This window comes from Rhagoletis zephyria, unplaced genomic scaffold, assembly GCF_001687245.7.
Source record: "Rhagoletis zephyria isolate East Lansing unplaced genomic scaffold, Rhagoletis_zephyria_1.1 Rzeph_scaffold_26543, whole genome shotgun sequence".
Classification (NCBI taxonomy): Eukaryota; Metazoa; Arthropoda; class Insecta; order Diptera; family Tephritidae; genus Rhagoletis; species Rhagoletis zephyria.
This window is the reverse complement of record NW_016183601.1, coordinates 1-5496: the sequence shown is the minus strand read 5'-3', so window position 1 is coordinate 5496 and position 5496 is coordinate 1. Positions and strand designations below refer to the sequence as shown.

Sequence of the window (5496 nt, the reverse complement as noted above, 5' to 3'; positions counted from 1 at the left end):
TTATCACTGGTATGTAATGGGCAAACATATGTATGTACATACTTATATAAAAAAAAAATTATGTACATATGTATGTATGTTAGGGTGGGTCAATATTTTTTTACTATGTGCGTACAGCACAAAAAGATGCCTCGTGTGATTCTAAGTTAATTTGCCGAAGAAACCATAGGTCTAAAATCAATTTGGGTTATGCCAAATTGCAAAATAAGTTTCGAAGAAAATCTGAAATCACTGATGCGTCCTCTAGTGGAAGGTTTAAGAAAAAGATAAGTGCAGAAACGGATTCCTCATAGCAAAAAACGCTTTATAGCAGTTTTTTTTTTGTAATTTAGCGCTTCTTTACCTCACAGCAGAAAAATGCTAAGAAACCTATTTTCGAGATTTAGCAAACTGCGAATAAATTTTAGATCTGTGGTTTCTTCGGTAAATTTGCTTATAATTACACGTAGCATCCTCATGTGCTTTAAGCGCAGAGTCGAAAAAATATCCCATACAAATTGACCAGCCCTAATGTATATATGTTTACTGGTACTGATAAAAATACTTTGTTGGCTTTCAGTAACAGCAATTAAAACTCATTCCCTCATACAACAAACACTTTTCTTTGCAGTGTTTTTATTGGATTTTATTGCAAATTCTTTGTCACTTTCGCTTTGTTTTCCAATTATCGGAACTCATACAAAATTTTAAGTTGCAGAAAGTTTTATTAAAAAGCCAAGGTTTATGAACTATGAGTATCAGTTGGAAAATTGCCATAATTCGTAAATTTAAATCCATAATTCTTAATTGATAAGTCAAAATTGATAATATACACCTCACAACCCAATGTCAGAATTCTCAATTTATAATTCATCATTTTTAATCAAAAAAATCGTTATTCACAATTCATAGGTCATCTGCCTTAATTATAAGCTCATAATTCATAATTCACAATTCAAAATTTGCAATTTACAATTCCTAAATAATAGTTCGCAATTCTTGCTTCTTAACCCATCATTTATAAATAGTAGAAAATTCATAACTTTTAATATATGATTTATAATTCATAATTAATAATTTATGAGTCATATTTCGTAATACATAATAACTCATACCACATAACTCAATGTTTATGATTAAAAGTTTCGCGATTATTAATTTTTGGTTTTTTTACTCATGAGTCTTAATAGATAATTTTATGCATGATTCAAAAACTAAAAATTCTTAATTCTTAATTCTTAATCCATAATTCACAATTTATAATTCATAATTCATGAGTTATCATTTACAATTAAACACTTCAATTAAACAATCCGTAACTCATACATACTTCATAACTCATAATTCGTAATCCAAAGTCATAATTGAATTATAAATAAATAAATAGTTTATAATTTTTAATTCCATGATATACACGATTCATAATTTAAAATTGATTGTTTAATAATAAAAACAAGTTTTATAATTCGTTAATAAGTCATAACTCCTAGACTATAATTCATTTTAAACCACTAATAATTTTATAATTCTTAATTCATAGTTCATAGCACACAACTCATCACTAATCCCTAATAGTTTATTAACCCTGATTTGATATACATAGTTTATAATTTATAATACACACTTTATAATTCATAACTCATAATACATGACTTATAATTCGTAATTTAAAGTTAATGCTACATAGCTCCTAATTCATAATTCTTAAACCATAATTCATAGTTCATACTTTGTAATCCCTAATTAACAGTTTATCATTGCTTATTCAGAATTTCTACATCATAATTTATAATTAATAATTCGTAGTTCAGAATTCATAATTCTGAATTTGTAATTTATAGTTCATAATTTATAACGAATAATTCGTTATTCACAACTCATACTCCTTAGATCATAATTCGTGATTTATGATTTATAACACACAATTCGTAATTCACAATTTAAAATTCTTGTTTCATAAGAATTCATTATTAATAACTAATAATTCAGAATTCTTAATTCCTAGTCCATAGTTCATAATTCCTAAACCACAAATCACCTATATCTCTAATACGGGAAAGGATTCTTTGTTCACGTCATCACATTTGTTCACGTTTTACATTTTCGAAAAGGGTTGCCACCCTTTAAAAAACTCAGTTCAAGTTATAAAAAAAAGCAACTACTGGAATATGATTATTATTCGAAATGGGTCTAAAAAATCTTAATTTCTTAACTAAATGCAAGAGGGTTGCCACCGGTTTAAAAACCAATTTCAATTTGAATTAAGGTGGTTGAAAAATATATCACCCTATGGGCGCCAGACGAAACAGTTTTAAGTTTAAAATATTTTGAAGAGGGTTGCTATCTTCTTTAAGAGTCGAATTACTTTAAATTGTGTAGACACAAGTTATATGAAATAATAACATATGGGTGTCAAACAAATGAGTGGTAAGAAATCTTTAGTTTGAACAGATACAATTTTCTAAAATGATTGAGAAGGGTTGTCCACTGTTGCAAAAGTTTAATTCAAATTGTTTCATAAGTAAAATTAATTATTAAAAGTTTGGTATCAAGCAAAATGTGATTGAAAGGGGGTTTATTTCTGTACTCTATTTGGGAGAGTTGCCATGTGTTTCAAAAATCAAATCCAATTTAATTCATCAGTTAATTGAAATATGTATCACAATATCAAACGAAAGAGATTTAAGACGATTTCAGTTTGAAAATACTTTTAAATATGATTGCCACCTGTTCGAAAAATGGAATTTATTTACAACTCATACACAAGTTAAATGAAATTTTAAAATATGGTGTCATGCGTAAGAATTTTAAAAAAACTTTAGTTTAAAAATATATTTGTTTGGGGTTGCCATCTATTCGAAAATTTATATCTATCAACATATATTTGTTTGAATGCAATACTCACAAGGCATTTTTGTGAAGGTCATCAGATATGCACCGTTACTTCGAAGTTAGTGCTTTTCTTAGCGACTCCATGCGGAACCCCCCTTCACTTAGAAACGGCGGAACGGATTTAGACGCAACATTAAGGAGTATTTTTTAGGTTTCTGAATAGAGCTGCCGCATGTTTGAAATGTCAAATTCAATGCTGGCGTTGTACATTAGTAATTCTTTAATCATATTTGCAAAATCACAATACTTAATTCAATTAATTTACTCACTTTACATTTATAATCTCACTCAAAGTCAGCAGTGGAAAAAATTGCATGCGATTTTCCCTATATAATAACACTCCCCTATATGAAAACCATCAACTCTCATGCTACCATCGACTGAGCATAACCAATTGGAAGAGCATAAACCGCATCGAATGCGTTCCACCACCGGGCAATATGTAAGACCGCCATATGCCACCTACCGACAGCATAGCCGACTCTCCCCCACGAGGTAGCAAGAAACCGCCACTGTCAGATGCTTTTGCAAGCCAACAAACAGGCGTAACTCGCAGATGCTCAGATACTCCAATTCAATACAATCCAAATCCAATTCGATACAACCCAATAGAATGCTAAATGGATATGCTCACCTACCGACAGCAGAGCATGAAGCTCGCTCGCAATAAAGAGGTTTGTTTTAGTTGAGGGGGGTGGTGGCGTCTGGTGGCACTTTAGCTTTGCTAGTTGACTGCCTGTCTGGCCGGTGGTCGTGTGCGGAACTTGCTATGATGTCGTTGTTTGGGCTTGTGCGCTCAGTTGTCTTTTAGATTCCACACGGTGCGGTTGTACGAAGCGGATGGTTATGCGTGTACCAAATTTTGAAAAATTCTTAACACAGCGGTCTGAAACAGAGCAAAAAAATACATAGTACATGAATAAATAGAAGAACCTGAAAAGATATAAAATACTTTACGCTTGTAAAATCACAAGGTGTTTGTGCATTATTATTGTTGCTTGCCTGTTAAGTTGAGAATTTACAACAATAGCTAAATTGAGTAGTAAAGTGGGCGAATGTCTCGAGCGGTAGAGGATAAACAATTGTCAAAGTGGCAACGATACCAAAAGTAAATAAACAACTACAACAATAGCAACAATACATGCATACATACATAGGTAAACAAACAAAAGCAGTTAATATACAAAAAAAAAAAAACAGCAACAAAACAAAAGTGAGCCAGAAGGCAGACGAGACCGAAGAATCGAAGCGTAGCGCATCGAAACGGAGCGAATCGTGGCTGAAGCTGAGCGAGCAAGTGCTTCAAAACACAGTAAAATTGCGAACGAAAAAAAAAAATTTTTCAAACTAATTTTTTTTTTAAGTTTGTAGCGCGGTCTACACATTGCGCAACGGAAACGGACATTGCGTGTTATTTTCTATTGAAAACCGTAAAAAAAAAACAGAAGTAATAGGTATACGTCGGCCGCGTGTGTGTTTTGATTGCAATAAACAACTTGAAAATCCAAATTTGTTGAAAATTTTGCTGTAAATTAGCAAAGGTTGTGTACCAGCAAAAAAAAACAGTGATAAAGTAAACTGCGAGACGCTAAAATTTGTTGTTGTTGCTTTTCTATCTCTTCAAGTGCAGTCTGCGTCTTCTTTTCAGCCGTCACAACAACAAAGTGTTTTGTGTAATGTGAGTGTGTGCCGAAAAAAGCTGAACCGAAATTAAGTAATAAAGCGAGAGGCAATAAAAGGCAAACAGCAGTGAATAATTAAAGAAAAATATTAAAAAAAAAGAACAAGTATAACAATAACAAAGTGTTCAAAATTGGCTGCTTAGCTGAGTATGTGTACGCAGCAATTGCGTAAAATTTTAATTTTTTTCTATTTCGCTTTGCGGAAATTTTTTGACTTTGCCGGTACTTGCTGTTTTAAGTTTTTTCTTTGTTTAGCCTAGTTGCGAAAAAAAGTAATGTAAATTTTGTTTTTGTTGATTTTTTGTTTGTTATTACTTTAAATTAATTGGTGCAAATGATAATTCGACGTTTACAGTTAGCATTAATTTTTTAATCTTTAATTTTTTAAGCTCTTTAGCGGAGTTCGTTTAAGCTAAAAGGCATTTTTATGACAAAAATTAATTATGACCAAACAAGTAGATTACTTAAAAATAAAATTATTTTTTATTGATTGGCACATGATTTCCCCAAATAAAAATCTTAACCCTTTACGACCGATTGGTCACTTTTTAATTTGTGGTTTTACTGGAAAAGTGTGAAAGTATTTTTTTTCTAAGTTTTTTGTATTAAAGAAAAAATGGCACGCAGTTATTTATACAGTGGCTGTTTTTAAAAAATATTTCTAAGTCATATTAATTTCAATTGAAAACCAGAAAGTCTGAATTTCCTAATTGGTCTGCTGAAAATTTAAAAGGGGCAGCCCAAAATTGTAAACCGTCTTTTGTTTTCTCTCTGTGTTGAGTTCTTCCTCCAAATGGTAAATGGTTCACTACTGGCAGTATGAAGAATACCTACACAAAAAGCCATTTGCGCAAGAAATCGCCAATAATGGCAACATGAAGTTGACGAATTATACTCAAAATTTTTCATTTCACACGTTGGTGCAACGAGTAGAAAAATTCCG

The 5496-nt window shown here is 31.4% G+C and overlaps 1 long non-coding RNA gene across 1 annotated transcript; it reads left to right on the top strand.

Annotated features, from left to right (window-relative positions):
- The first annotated feature begins 3656 nt into the window (after window positions 1-3656).
- LOC108382361 (uncharacterized) lies at window positions 3657-4702 on the top strand. Its single transcript, XR_001849682.1, has 2 exons — window positions 3657-3979; window positions 4520-4702. It is a non-coding gene; the product is annotated as an uncharacterized LOC108382361 (long non-coding RNA).
- Window positions 4703-5496: the final 794 nt, after the last annotated feature.